The sequence below is a fragment of the Macrobrachium nipponense genome, chromosome 39 (genome assembly GCF_015104395.2).
Source record: "Macrobrachium nipponense isolate FS-2020 chromosome 39, ASM1510439v2, whole genome shotgun sequence".
In the NCBI taxonomy this organism is placed as follows: Eukaryota; Metazoa; Arthropoda; class Malacostraca; order Decapoda; family Palaemonidae; genus Macrobrachium; species Macrobrachium nipponense.
Window position 1 is genome coordinate 41,888,026 of NC_061099.1, and position 13,614 is coordinate 41,901,639.

Sequence of the window (13,614 nt, forward strand, 5' to 3'; positions counted from 1 at the left end):
CTATATATATATATATATCTATATATATATATATATATATATATATATATATATAGATATATATATATAGATATATATATATATAGATATATATATATATGTATATATATATATATATATATATATATATATGTGTGTGTGTGTGTGTGTGTGTGTGTGTGTGTGTGTGTGTGTGTGTGTGTGTGTAACTTTGGTGGTGATAAAGCTAAAGTTCCGACTCATTGTATCTTGTCATATTATCTTGCTGAGACTAGTGTTGACAAAATCTAATCCTTACGCGACGTGTTTGATAAGGGATGACAATATTCTCTTTTCATAATTATGATCCTGCAATTTAGTGCCGGGTGGAAGGAACCAAACTAAGAATTGATTAAGTTTTCACTGTTCTTCCTGAATAGAATGAAGACAATGAAATAATGATTAGATTCACCAGTATAATATGTCAGTCGGACATATTTACTATGTTGTGTGATCAAATTCAACGATTGGTAGAGACAATCAAATATTGCTAAAAAAAAAAGTCTTCATTTGGAGTCGATTTGTTTCGGTGGGTTTTCATGATGTAAAACGTTATGCTCTAGAGAGCCTCATTAGAAACACACTGAAGTTTTGAAAACGAATGTTCTTAGATTTCCATGACTTATTTATGCTTAATTCAATGTGCCTTTCAGAAAAGTCTAGGGACAAATCACTTAAAATTGAAGCCAAATTCCTAAGCCAACGAATTGAGCCACTGTTTTTAAAAGCAAACACCGATTGCATCCAAGTATTTACATAGATCATGATCATATTTAGGATAGATGAACAAATTTTGGCTCATTTTCAAAGATGGCCGTCAACTTGATCCCTAGCATATATCGAGCACTCTATTTGCGATCATTCTCTACGGGTTAAGGTCACCCTCCGATAATTCATATATATATTATTTACTTAATCATTCCCCTGTAAGGACAACGCTTATTCATAATTTTCTCTGTACATAATTCATCATTCGCGTTGTTCTCACTTCCCCCTGAGAGAGCATTCAGCGGGCTTTCCGTCAGTGTATAAAGCTTGTATAACCACATATTGTGTACTTTTATATTTTGTATTTTATGTCTCTCAAAGAAAACAAATCGGGTCTCGCCGACCCACTTTTACTCTCTCGCGGGTTCGGTGACCACATTTCCGTCCGCATGCTGTATATTTATATTCCCTTGACTGTAATAAAAATTACGGGGCTGCTCTGTGCAAGAGCCCGTGCTGACACAAGGTCAGCTAAATCAAAAACAACAACAACAACGTAATAAAAATCAGTACACTTCTACCTGCCTCTTTGTCCACCTCTCACAACTGGTGACCCCGGAGTGACGGTGACCCAAACGGTTTGGCTCAGCCATTAAGGGACTCACTACCGCCGCTCACCTTCAGAGATCTTAACGGACTCATACGGCGCCTCAGTATAGATCTCTGAAAGCTCCTACCGTGGAAATAACCAACGCCTCTAACGGACTAAATACGGCATACCTGCCCAAGGTGTGTTCAGGCGTTTCCTCAAACGGTTTGGCCCGCCATTCACGACTCTGTCGACCGTTTTTGTGAGAGAGGGACAATGGGCGCAACACATTACCTCGCGGGAAACCCGGGCCTCCCCCGCCCCAGCGACGGACTCTGACACAGCGGCCGCTCAAGCTGTCAAATTGCCCCCCTTCACAACGGCTGACCCGTCTTCCTGGTTCTTCCGAGCCGAAGGGCAATTCCGGATCGCGGGGCTCACAAACAAAGTGCTGCAGGCTGACCTCGTCGCAGCGGCTCTCCCGACAGAGGTGCTCGGCCGAATATCTAACTGGCTGACCTCCGGTCGAGCACGAATCGGACTTGTCACGCTCGACGAGATAAAAGAAAGGCTCTTGACAGCCTATTCCTTGCCTATCGCTGAAAGGGCCGCCCGCGCCCTCGACCTAGTCGCGAACCCCATGCGCGGCACCGACACCCAAGATGCCTGGGACACTGTGATGGGCCTCGTCCGTCTGCCCGAAATAGGCCCCGACGGAAAAAAGGTAGAGATCAGCCTGAGCCGCGAAATATTCCTGCGGCAACTCGAGCCGGACGTCCGAAAGCAGCTGACCGACGCGTACACCTAGAGGACGACGAACTACTAGAGAAGGCAAAGAAGCTGACGTTGTCAAACAATGCCGCAAGCTGCTCGCCGCCCCCCCCCGATCCTCCGTGTGCCTGGCCGCAGAGAAGGAAGAAGACGACGACGACCCAACGCAAAAGAGATCGGCGCCGTATCCCAAGGGAAGTCCTCCCACACGCAGCGAGGTGAAAACTCCTGGTGCCGCTTCCACCGGAGGTTCGGGAGATTCGCCAGGAGTGCGAAGCCCTTGCACCTTCCAACAGTCAAAAAACGACGACGGCAAACAAAACCAAGGCCGCCCGTGGCAACTGCCCGCGTCGGAAGCACACACCGTAGGGGGGTCTACGTCCGCGACGCGATCTCCTCCGGCCGGAGGATGTTGGTGGATACGGGGGCAATGCACTCGATATTCCCGCCGTCAGGAAAAGACCGTAGCCGCGAGCCCGACAAAACAACCTCCCTCGTCGCCGCAAACGGGACCCCCATCCGTTCCTACGGCACGAAGCCCCCTCGAGATATCCATCTTGGGGCGAAACTACGTCTGGGAATTCACAATCAGCGGACGTCAGGATCCCGCTACTGGGGGCAGACTTCCTGGCGCAGAACGGCCTCCTGGTGGACGTGGGCCGCAAACGCCTCCTCGACACGGGGACATGCCTTTCCCTTCCACTAGCAGCCAGGCTCCCGGGCGCCCCTACAATTTGTACCATCGCCCCCCACAAATACGGCAACCTCTGCAGGAGTTCCCCGAAGTCTTCAAGCCGGAACTTCGTTCAGGCGGCTAAGGGACGCCGCCCAAGGCACGGGATATTTCCACCACATAGCCACCACAGGCCCCCCGACACACGCGAAGTTCCGACGACTCCCTCCAGGCCGCCTCCAGGAGGCGAAGCAGGCGTTCTCGGAGATGGAACGAATGGGCATCTGCAAGAAAGCATCGAGCCCTTGGGCGTCGCCCCTGCACATGGTACAGAAACCTGACGGCACCTGGAGGCCCTGCGGAGACTACAGAAGACTCAACCTCGCTACAATCCCCGACCAATACCCCTTGCCAAAACATGCAGGATTTGACAGGGGCCCTTCATGGGGCGAAGGTCTTCACAAAAATGGACCTCTTAAAATCCTATTTCCAGGTTCCAGTGCACCCGAGGATGTCCCCAAGACTGCCATCATCACGCCTTTTGGCTCCTTCGTTTTCCATTACTCAACCTTCGGCCTGAGGAATGCAGGGCCACCTTCCAGCGCCTGATGGACCAGCATCCTGGGGGACCTGCCCTTCTGCGTCTGCTACGTCGACGATATCTTGATTTTTTCCAGGTCCTTGGAGGAGCACCTACATCACGTCCGAGCGGTCCTGAGCGCCTGCAGGAAAACGGGCTGGTCGTCCGTTTCGAACAAATGCACCTTCGGTGCCGAGAAAGTGGACTTCCTCGGACACGAGATCTCCGCGACGGCTGCGCCCCATGGCCTCGAAGGTAGGCGCGGTGCAGAAGTTCCCAACACCAACCACGGTCAAGTCCCTGCAGGAGTTTCATCGGAATGGTCAATTACTACCGCCGATTCATCCCGCCGCCGCCCGCACCATGTCTCCTCTAACACAGGTCCTGAAGGGGAAACCAAAGGCCCTAACGTGGGAGGCCGAACAAGAGAAGGCTTTCAACGAGACGAAGAGGGCCCTCGCCAGAGCGGCGACATTATGCCACCACCCTGCTGCACCTTTACGCTCACACCGACGCCAGCAACGTCGCCTGCGGGGCTGTCCTCGACAGGTGGTCCAGGGCGAGCCCCAGCCCACTCGCCTTCTACAGCAAAAAACTATCAGCCGCCGAGACGAGGTACAGCACGTTCGACCGCGAACTCCTGGCAGTGTACCAAGCAGTGCGACATTTCCGCTACCTCCTCGAGGGCTCCCCCTTTACGATCAGGACGGACCACCTCCCTTTGGTACACGCCTTCACCAAGGCGGGCGACGCTTGGTCAGCGAGACAAACAGAGGCACCTAGCAGCCATCGCAGAGTTCGGTTGCACCATCCAGTACGTGCCTGGCGAGAAGAACCCCGTGGCAGACGCCCTATCGAGGATAGAAATCAACGCCGTGCGTCTCGGGGTCGACTACGAAGACCTCGCCCTGGGAACAGGCTGCCGACCCGGAGACTGCCGCATACCGCACTGCTATCACCGCCCTCAAGTGGTGGAAAGACGTGCCTTTCGGACCCGCAGGCATGACGCTCCTCTGCGACATCAGCACGGGCCGCCCGCGCCCGCTGATCCCAGCCTCCCGAAGGAAAGCCGTGTTCGACGTCATACACGGACTCTCGCACCCCTCGGGCCGGACGACGGTGCGCCTCCTGACGGAGAAGTTCGTCTGGCATGGAATTCGGAAGGACTCCCTCGAGTGGGCCAGGACCTGCGTGCCTTGCCAAACTAGCAAAATCAGTCGGCACACGGAATCAGGCGTGGGGAAATTTCCGCAGCCGAAACGAAGATTCGGCCACATCCACATAGACGTCGTTGGCCCCCTGCCCCCGTCGGAAGGCGCCAGGTACCTCCTGACGGTAATCGATCGCTCCACCAGATGGCCCGAGGCAACGCCGATGTCGGAGGCGACCACGAAAGCATGTGCCGAAGCACTCCTCGCCAGCTGGATCAGTCGATTCGGAGTGCCAGACGAAATCACGACAGACCGCGGACCAGTTTTCCTGTCGGAGTTGTGGACTGCCCTGGCCCGCCTAATGGGAACGTCGCTACATGCCACCACCGCCTACAACCCAGCAGCTAACGGCATGGTGGAGAGAGTCCCCACCGTTCGATCAAGGCTTCCCTGATGGCGCGCTGCAACCGACGAAAATTGGAAGAGCCAACTACCGTGGGTCCTCCTCGGTCTCAGGACTGCCCCGCGGGCAAACGGCGAGGCATCACCGCGAGAAGGTATACGGGGAGCCATTAACAGTCCCTGGCGAGTTCTTCCCGACCAATGCCGACGACGCTGACATCTCCATCGCCAGGCTTCGGGAATCCGCCGGGAAGTTCACGCCCTGCGTCAAAACCTTCTCCGACAGAACCAAACGTTTCCTCCCGAAGGCCCTATCATCGTGCAAGCACGTTCTTCGTCAGGGACCGACGCCCGCCGCCCGCCTCTAACGAGACCCTACCGCCGGTCGCCCTTCCGCGTCCTACGACACTGACAAGGCATATCTCTTATCCATCAACGGTCGCGAGGACTGGGTCACAATCGATCGCCTGAAACCAGCCTTCATCATGGACGAGGACCTCGCAGACGCGGATTCCACAGGGCGCCTCAATCTTCCTCGGAAAAAAGCGACTCCTTCGATCGCCAAACCTCCTAGCCGTCCAGCCGCGGCCGCCCTCGAAAGACGGTCGAACCCCCCGAGGATCACCTCAGGGGAGGCATCCCGTCCCCGGAAAACCCCCGAGGATCTATCACAACAACTAATATCATGCACCGAGGGCGCCTCCGCCGTCCAGCTTGCTTCCGCGAGTGACTACCCGAAGTACAAAGAAGTCACCAACAATCATACCTAATTATTGTCTTAGGGGGGGAGTATTTGTAAGGACAACGCTTATTCATAATTTTCTCTGTACATAATTCATCATTCGCGTTGTTCTCACTTCCCCCTCCCCCAGAGAGCATTCAGGCGGGCTTTCCGTCAGTGTATAAAAGCTTGTATAACCACATATTGTGTACTTTTATATTTTGTATTTTATGTCTCTCAAGAAACACAAATCGGGTCTCGCCGACCCACTTTTACTCTCTCGCGGGTCGGTGACCACATTTTCCGTCCGCATGCTGTATATTTATATTTCCCTTGACTGTAATAAAAATCATTACGGGCTGCTCTGTGAGCAAGAGCCCGTGCTGGACCAAGGCCAGCTTAATCTTAAACAACATAATAAAAATCAGTACACTTCTACCTGCCTCTTTGTCCCCCTCTCACACCCCTATTTGCTTGCACAACATTTTTTACTCGCGTAGGTTTTCGTGGGTGGAAGTTCCGGGAATGTTGGGAAGCAGGTCAAGGGGCGTGGGTAGGTGTATTGTAGGAAACTGACTGACGCTAAATCAAAGGTGTGACAAAATAATCGTGTTTCTGCTCTATATGATGACTGGTTTGCACATAGCTATTACAGGAGAATGGCTTTATAACTTTCGATTGGTTTAATCATATGTATGTATATACATTAAACATACATATGATTAGTGTGTGTATGTAATTTTTGTGTGTAAGTACCTCCTCATACACAAAGAGTATTCTGGAAATTTATGGTGGTGAAATAAAGATTACTCTTGGCTTACTCTTATTTGGGAAATCGAATAAAAAGAAAAGAAAGGCATCAAATGTTTTTTTTATTCGTCAAAAGATATATAACTTTGTGTTAATTTATATATAATAAATATCAGTCAGTGTATGCAAGGTATGATATCACGAATGATAATTTTTACAAAAATCTTTTGGAGAATTCCTTCATTTGCGTTAGAAATACGATTTAATATAGTTAGGCATCAAGATAACTAATATTTACCATTTTCTAAGAGTCAAATAAAGTTCTTATAAAGAAAACGGCATTCCGGAGTGGGTGACTCGCACATGTCAGTCGTAAGTCCCTCACCTGTAGGCTTAATAGGGGACCTTTAGGCCTTTTGCTTTTTGGAACGATCCATGAAGGTAGTACATAATATGAAGTTTACAGACTTAATCAAGAAAAGCTAATTTTAAAGATGACTGATTTAGGAATACACACGTCTTTTTCCCTCATAGTTTATGATTCGATTTTTCAGAGAGAGGACGATGAGAAATTATTGGCCTTGTATCATGATCAGTTACTGCTGCAGTGTGGGGTATGCGGTGGTTGGTTGCAACTAACATTCTTTGGAAGCCTAAATTTCAAGTCAATATGGCCCCTTTGGCGTGCTTGGTCCTTGTGAATAGGCTTCATCTCATAAAATATTCCTCTGATATTTTACAGACACGGGAACCGTGAGTGTGCGAATACTCTCTCGCCATTGAATTATTGTTCCTCCCTTCACTTCTGCGTTATGCTGGTTCCCGACGCCAGCTGAGTGGGTGACTTGAGATCGTGGTGGTGATATTACGAGTGCCGGGCCTCATCCCACATAATTCATTTAAACCTGCTGGATCGTTGCAACCAGTGGCCTAAGCTAATAACGTTGTGACGAGTACTAAAGACATCCCATTTACTACTCTGTTATAGGGGGCTTGTCAGCTACATTCCTTTAGTCGATGTTAGTATACGTTGCTGTATAGTGTTTAAGTGTTTACGTTTCTCCTTGCCTGTCATTAATAATTTTCTGCGTGCGTTTGTCGTCTCACTCTCATTGATAATGTTCCATACACCTAGTGTTTGCTGTATTATGAAAAAAATTAATATTGAAGTTATTCTAGTTCGACGGCGTTGCACTCATTTACAAAACGTACGCAGAGAGTTTTGTTACTTGATAGTAAATGGACGTTTCCTGTTAAATAAGATAAGTTTATTATGTTTATTCGGGGAACTAAAGGAAATTAACTCTCATTAACACTTGCATAATGTCATTCATTTCCACCAGTCTAAATGCTGACACTTTTCTAGTGATCGTAGTACCTATCCCCAATTTACTTTTAGTACATAAAACAGTGTCTATTGAGATTTTCTTTGAAAAACAAATCACCATGGTTTTGCATTCGTCCATTATTAAAAAAAGCTGTAGAATGAGTCTTGAAGTTAATAATTTTTAACTTTTGCAAGGTACCGTATAATTATGCAAGTCACAATACATTACTGACTGTAAGAAGTTATAATGATATGAAACGTTTATCTTTGACCAAGAGAGAGAGAGAGAGAGAGAGAGAGAGAGAGAGAGAGAGAGAGAGAGAGAGAGAGAGAGAGAGAGAGAGAGAGAGAGAGAGAGGAATAATTTGAACTGATATATACTCGATTCCTAATTTAGCTCGATAACTCACTTTTCACGGCCCTTGACATGACTACCGGCCATATTGATTAATTAAGAATTTTTGGCGTACTTTTATCAATATGTCCTTCCCACACCGGTGAATGACCCAAGAAAAAACAAGCAGGGCATATGAACAGAAAACTTCTACGATAATCTACGAGAACGCGCGATATTAATCCAATTGATTTTTTTTTATTTCGGTTTAGGTTCTTTAGATAGTTTTCAAGAACAGATTAAACTAATAACTAATTTGACGCTGACCTGTAACCCACCAGGTTTCCTTTCAGTGTTTGTGATCAGTTGCTTTCAAAATGCTTGAGGAGAGGGAGGAAGCTGATTGGGTGAGATTAATATGTTTTCATGCTCTTCCTTCTTGCTTGATTTTTTTTTATCTAAGATACTGAGGCATCTAAACAAACTTTTTTTTTTCTCATCAACTACTATACAGTGACTGGTTTCATTTTAGGGTGGAGAATAATTAACAATAAATGAATAGGGAACATCGTTTTCGGTTGCAAAAAAGGACGTACTCTTTCGAAAGGGAAAAATACATGCCTTTATCATAAAGACGAAGCTAAATTGATAGACAGACGGCATGGATCGATAAACAAATACAGGTAATCTTTATGCCAATTCTGATTTAATGTTTAATATCCCAGCCACTGCTCAGCCAACGCCACGATCGACCGTTACAGGCTTTGAAAAATACAAGAAGAGAAATATGCATCCAATGTTCTCTGTATGATTACTAGACATTCATTGCACTACTAGGCCAGACTTAATTTCCTTTTTTCAGCATTGCACGGTACCATTCCGTATATACGCTGGTTAAAAATGCGTTATCGTTTTATTGGGACAGCTGATTGGAGAGACTCAATTATTCTAATATACTTCTCATTCGCAGGCATTGCTAGAGTAGCGTGACATTTATAGTAACCACTTCGAAATGAAAGTCTCCAATATATTCCCAGTTCCAGTGTTTCGGTAATTTTGCATTTTCGTTCACGTTGAGTACGCTCCCTACTACTATTTCTTAGGCATCTCTGTCCTTATTGTTATTATATGAAGTGGGGATATCGAATGCCAGTCTTAGAAGCTGTGAAGCTGAATTCTCTATGCAGTGTTTAGGTAACACAAAGGATTGGACTAATGAGAAATCTGAGCGCATGTGGAGATTATAATAGAAGAGTGAGCGCAACTGACAAGACGGATCAGAACTTTTTGAGATAGCGGTGAACTGTAGGCATTGCTTAAGGTTCTTTGCAGCGTGCTGCCTTTGGCCCATAGCTACAATTACTTTCGTTATTTTAACTGTACCTCCTTTCATATTCTCTTTCCTCCATCTTACAGTCCACCCTCTCCCAACAATTGATTCATAGCGAAACTGCTTTGAGGTTTTCCTCCCGTTACACTTTTCAGATCTTTTACTGTCAATTTCCGTTTCAGCACTGAATGGCGCCATAGGTCCTACTGCTTGGTCTTTGGTCTAGAATTTGTATTCAGTTCAATTCAAAGCATGCGGAGAAAGGTCGGTAAAAAGCGTATAATTCGGAAGTGCCGTGATGAAAGAGGACAACGATAAATAGATGGGTTGGAATGAAAAATCTTGATAGCTAGGGAGTGCATATAAGGGTGAGATTACACTAGGCTTCACTGCGCGCTGCGTACGTAAGACTCATCACTATCTCCTCCCAAATTTTTGTTAGCCCCGCCTACTGGACTGCTTATTAGGGTAAGTTAGTGGTGTGGCGTGAGTCTTGATGAGCCGTCCAGTAGGCGGGGCTAACAAGAATTTTGGAGGAGTTGGTGATGAGTCTTGCGTATGCAGCGTGTGGTGAAGCCTAATGTAAACTCATCTTTTGGCAGTAGTGAGGCATGTATGTGGATTGACGCGAGATATATAGTCTTATTTTCTCTGATGCCCCTTTCTTAAACGAGAATCGACTTCCAGTTTAATACGAGCCTGCACATCTTACTATCAGTGGGACCTGGCTAAAATCCTGGGCGATCACACACCAATCTAAATATGATCAGTCGTAAAACATTGCTCCTGTTATTTTAACCTTTCCGAATCATCATGACCTCTTACCAGTTTCAGCTAGGTAACAAATGCTTTCATGTATGTCTTCTAGGTGGATAGTTCATAAGACTAGTCATTTTTCTATTTTAAGCTATTTAAATTTTAATGATAACTTAGACCAATCGTAATTTAATATAAGCTGGCAACTCGACTTTCTAACATTTGTACAGTGGCCTGGTCACTTAACCTGCCACCATTTTTTTTACTGTACCTGGCCACTTGACTTGATAGCATTTGTTCAGTACCTCTGACTGCTTTTTGGCCCCATTTTCATTACCCCTGGCCACTTGACTTACATTTGTTTAGTGGACAGCCACGGAAAATGTTGACAATTGGTCAGTGTTCCTGGCCACGTTTCTAATTAGTATAGGTTCAGTACCACCTGTCACTTGAAGTTTTTGCATGTACTAACTACACCTGGGCTGTTTGTTTTATTCATTAATCCTGGCCATTTTGGTATTTGCTTTATACCACTGGCCACTTGATCTGTTAATTTCTTATTAGCACCCCTGTTCTTTTGACTTATTGGCGTTTTCTCGGTAACCCTGGCCAATTGGCTTGATAACCCCTGGCATATGGACTCGTTGGCATTTCCAGTGAAACTGTTGCTCCTTGTTTGGTGGCCATGGTTAAGGATTTCGTGGCTTGTGGCCACTGGCCTTTGTACCCCTGGCCATGCCCTTGGTATCTAGACTCGTTGGCATTCGTTCTGTACTTCTTTCCACTGAAACCACTAGTAATCTTTGTTTGGTACCAGTGGTGATACGATTTAGTGGCTTGGTTGCAATTATGAGGATTTAGATTGATGATTTTTTTTTTCTTTTTTTTACAAGTGAGCTTTGCTCACCAAGATATTAAAGATGACGCAGTTGATCCTGAAGCTTGCACTACTGATAGTTACATTTACTATATCTTCGCGCACACACACACATACACACATACACACACACACACACACACACACACACACACATATATATATAATATATATATATATATATATATATATATACACTTCTTACAAACTTGATGTAAGTACAGAACTGCACATTTTCAAAATACTGTAATTAATGTGGAGGGTGATTCAGTTGTATTCCACGTATTTCCACACAGGAAGATGAAAATGGTATGTCTCAGAAAAATGTGGAATACACTGAATTACCACATCTTCGTGCCTAAGGAAGATTACTAGTACTGTTGAGGGTGATACTTAATATATATATATATATATATAGTATATATATATATATATATATATATATATATATATATATACATATACATATGTATATAAATTTATATACGCATAATATGTATGTATATAAAATGATGCAATTAATGTGGATGGGTGATTCAGTTGTATTCCACATACTAAAATGAAATGGCATGTCTCAGAAAATGTGGAATACAACTGAATTACCACATCTTCGTGCCTAAGAAGATTACCAGTAGGCCACTACTGTGGAGGGTGATTATTAATAAATATTAATATATATATAATATTATATATTATATAATATTTATAAATTTATATAATATATATATGTATATATATATTTATATAAATTTATATATGCATAATATGTATGTATATATATATAATATACATGCACACATACATACATTTAATAATCAACAAGGAAAGTAGCCGTATTATTGAGGGGTGGACGCGCTCTTCATGTCAGTGGGTTAATGGAACTTCACGAAGTGTAAACCGTTAATGATTACCAGCGTTGCAACTTCTAGGACGTATGAGATTATCAACTCACCTTCCGCAGTGATTTTCTGGAAAGGTCAAAACAGTTACTCCCCATTGCGTACATTTTCATGTGCTCATGTTTTACGATACGTTCGTACAGTTATTTCCCCGGAGATGTAAGCTGTTAACAGCGAGTCATTCTCCATCGCTAATTAGGTTGAACCCTATATCAGATAAATACACCACTCTCTCAGTTGACATACCGAGGTGAGAGCCCTATAGTAGAGGCTTGGTTAATGCCTTACGCATGCGCAGATACAAGCTCTTTAAATGCCTATATCACAGGCTGGTTCTCACTCTCTCTCTCTCTCTCTCTCTCTCTCTCTCTCTCTCTCTCTCTCTCTCTCGACTCGTACCGCTTACCCATACATTATCCATTATATTGAAATTTCTGTTTTGTAATTCAGAATTACAGGTGTTATTAAATTCCAAAGATAATACAAAGTGATTTGTGTGCAGCCGTGCCTGCTCTGCTGTGCTGTGCTGTGCTGTAAAATGATCGTGCTCATTTTTCACACAGCAACCAAGTTCATGTGTTGTCTGAGAGCTTCTTATGCAAAAACCGCTAAAATACCATTTGTTTATTACTGGTATACCGCTGCCATTACAGACTATTCTAGGGGAAAATGGTTCCATGTCTCTCCTGTCATTATAATTGTGATAACTGAATGTGAATTTATCGATTAGTTACTGTTATTCCCCAACTTGGCCGTAAATTATTTTTGAAAATTTTTTTCATGAAGTTTTTTTTTTTTTTAGACCTACTTTCATTCTGCCTTATCACCAGTAACTTTTGCATCTCTTATTTCCCTTTTTTTCTTCCCATTTCCTCATCACGGAATTCATACTCCCTTTCACAGCAACCAGGCGTCTTCTATTGTATTGTAGTGGAAGTCTTCAGTTGGATGCAGTGTCTTTTTTTTTTCTTATAACGACGGATGCCTGTGATTAAAAAAAATCCCCCTTGGCACATGGACGAAAAGGTCGTGTTATGGAACTATAAAAAAAAAGGGTTCAGCTACCGTCTGTGGAACAATTAGAAATTTAATTATTTCCATAAATGATTGGAAGATAGCAGACGACTTTTAGTATTTCACAAAATTAGCTTAAGGCTTCTTGTTTCATTTGGGTATTAGAAGCTTTATTTATTCATTTATTTTTTGCAAGGACCTTACTGCTTGTACCAGCTTGTATTCTAATGCGTTCGTTTCATTTACTGTCTTTTATTCTAGAAAGGATGGCAGCGCAAGCATTGCATATTTGTTTAACTTCTAAGTAGTGTTACATAAGAGGTAAAAGCACAGAGCCGTATATTGACCATGAAAGAAGACTCCGAAGTTACTATACAATTAATGTTTTTGGACATTGCCCAGTATCGTTTTTGTAGTTCATGCAAACGATACAAGCCATGAAAAATGCCATCGTCAGTTTCTTTGCTTGCATTTTGCTTGTCGTACCTCATCATTCCCTTTTCCTTGAGTTCATTTGATCTTGTTTTCTGCTTCTTTGGCTCAATCTGCCTCTTAAGTTAGAGACGTTTTACGTGATGTCCTTTAGATTACAGTGATTAAACTGGATTGAAACCTTTCCAAAAATGTGACGTTATAATAAATTCCCTGATACACTATAATACTGATATGATAACTGCTATTATATGTTGATTCCAGCGTTGGAACACAGCAAAC